Genomic DNA, 3,083 nt, shown 5'->3' on the forward strand with positions numbered 1-3,083 from the left:
CTTGGGGGATCTTGCTGCCAAGTTGAGGTACGATGACTTAACTTCAGGATTGATCAACCTTTTCTTAGCCACTGCTTATATACGAGAAAGACCAAATGCTTGTTTCTTTGATTTACAGGACATGTATACAATATATCCTCTGTCCTTGGGGGATCTTGCTGCCAAGTTGAGGTACGATGACTGAACTTCAGGATTGATCAACCTTTTCTTAGCCACTGCTTATATACGAGAAAGACCAAATGCTTGTTTGTAAACTGCGTTGAAAATTTAATGATCCACCATCAATTCTGACATGAAGGCACAAATGAAATAGTTCCCTCTCCTTTTGGAATACACAAAGCAAAAATATTTAATAAATTTTAGTGGATGGACAAGAGCAATTAGCATAGCTTTCCCTCAAGTTAATGGCACTAATGAATTACACTGACGCTTATTCGCTTCATATTTTGTAACAAACGCGCTAAAACTGCAATATAACAGCACTATATGCTTCTTGACAAAATGCAATGCAAGTAAAAATTTAGCCCTGATGGCATTCATTCTTGGTGGAAACGTAATTACAAAATATTTTGTAGTAACTATTAAATTCCGGCTGAAAACAGTCCACGGTTTAAAAAAGAATCATTCCAATGACGGTCCATTCTTGCGGTCCTGAAATCGCCACTATTTCCGGCCTCTCCAACGCAACTCGTTGTCCAGACGTAAATATGCGCCGCCGACCGAGTGTTTTGACATGAACCGACGCCGGCGGTGATCGGCTGCCCTGGCCGGCCCTACACCAGCCCGATTAATTAAGGTAAATGCATAAAGAGCGGGGTCGTGGCGCCGCCGAAATCGCGTCTCATTTGCGCTCGTGACGCCGGGCAGGTGCCAACTTTAGATAGGCGTCAGTGTTGTTGCAGGGATCAACACGATGTGGTTCAGGAGATCTCTCCTCCGGTCGATAATGAGCTACCTTGTCGGACAGTTAACAGCTCGGAACGGCGCTCGTTTCAGGGGCACGGGTGCTTCTGCGGATCCAGGAGCACGCTGATGGCACCCTTAACACGATCAGTGAGGCGGAAAACAACGATCGTCTCGCCCACACGACTCGAGAACGACAGGGGAGTGGTGCTTCGACTATATCCAGGCAGGTGAGCAGCACTGAAAGATCGTTGTAATCAGCTTTATAAAAAGGCAACATAGAAAGCTAACACCAGATTTGAGGATAAAAATGTTGCAGATGGGTAATTTAGGTAGGAGCTATAGCAAGGCAGCATATGAGAGCTGTAGCATTAACAAAACACAAATTTCCATCGTAGTAACATCAAAAGTTTAATGTGCTCATTCTGTTGTTCTAATAACACTGTTGTTTCGCTTTACTAAAAAATTAAAGAAAAAATGTCAGCTTTAGCATAGATGCTCACATGCCACAGTATATTTCAGTTCATACTGCATATTGCATAACATTTACCGCAGTTAACTGACATCTTGGAGTGTCCGATGCCCAGTGAACCTGCCTTCTCCATTGAGTGTGCCTCACTATGGGCGCTGTTGACCTCTCGGCGCCCCGTGGCGTGCCTCCGCGCTGAGCTGGCCATTGGTCGACGGGGAGCGGCCCTGACTCAGACCAGCTGTCGCTTTGATTGTTGAGGCTCGTTTGAATACAGAACACGGTGCCGTTACCACGCAGCTGTACTGGGAGTGCGGTCTCACAAGCTACTCTGAGGTCCCACAGTGCGTCGTTGGCGGTCGGGGGCCGGTGGGAGGAAGCACATCTGCATAGCCCACCCACCACGTGCCAGGAGGTCACATAAGAGCTCCAGAGGCCCTCCTCCGACGGAGTTTGTTTCACGGAAACTGGTGAATAGTTCCGCCGTGTGTCAACGCTGCACCGGAACAGTTCCGCTGGAGATAAGCCAAGAGTCTATTTCTAGTGATGCTTTGGAGATGGCGCTTTCTCACAATGAATACGTACGGCTTTCGATACGTTCGTGAGCGGTCACTTTCTGACTTTAGATCACAGCATTTGTGTTTGAATAGGTACTTGGGAAGGTCTTGCACATCTCTCAACGTTTCGAAAAGTACGAGTGTTCGATTGTTACGTACCTGGTCGACATCATATTAAACACATTTTGAATTCTTCTGTCCGATCAAAAACTACAATTTGTGCTCCCATGTTTCTCACGAAAGCTCATTTACAACTATGCTTATCTGCATCAGCTATATTAAAGCATAGACCTCTGTACACCGTCTATGATTAAAGAGGTCTATGATTAAAGTAATCCGGAGGACACCCATAATTAATAGTTCCGCCACTCAATGTTAAGCTCTTATGGATGAATAATTACCTGGTATCAAAAATATCAAAAATAGTTGATCGCTGGCCAGTCGGTTATCCGGAGGACTGTAAGGAATGCGGGCGCCGTGGCCGGGTACACTGTGTCGACTGTCGACCACCTGTTCCCAGCGGAGGGGATGGGCAGATGACGACTTAGCCGTCCGGAAGCCAAATTTCGGTGATGATGTAACACGTAGTGGGAATATGAGTCACAACTGCAGCTACTAGATCTATTTGTGTCCATCGCGGCTTTATCACGCATTAACTATGTGCAATTAGACAAGCGCGGTCAATGCCGTTCTGTGAATTTCGCACCAGCATGTCGTCACTGCAATTTTGTCTTTTATAAGACTACAATGTTGACAAACTTAAAAACACATCTTAATAGATCATATCAAACCCTGAGAAGCATTGCTACCTGGAAGATACGTGAGAAGGCTCCAGCGCTTGACACCGCGGTGATAACTTTTCAAACCAACTCAATGAGCGCCGGCAGCTGACCCCGAGTAGCCTGTAGCCAGCTGGCTCGCTGGCCAGTGCCAGGCGGGCCGGGGCCGGGGCAGGGCCAGCCGCGCCGCCCCGGGCCCGGCCGGCCGGCCAGAAATGCCCGGGGCGCGGCGCGGCGCCGGGGGCTGGCACGCGCCGGCTTCGCTGCCCGCCGCGCCGTGCGGCGATACCGGCCGGCGCCATGGGCTGGCCTCGAAAAAACACAGCCGGCGGCGCAGCCGGTGGCCGGGCGCCAGCTCTCGTGAGAAGGGGACAG

This window comes from Amphibalanus amphitrite, unplaced genomic scaffold, assembly GCF_019059575.1.
Source record: "Amphibalanus amphitrite isolate SeventyFive unplaced genomic scaffold, NRLGWU_Aamphi_draft 000033F_arrow, whole genome shotgun sequence".
Lineage (NCBI taxonomy): Eukaryota > Metazoa > Arthropoda > Thecostraca > Balanomorpha > Balanidae > Amphibalanus > Amphibalanus amphitrite.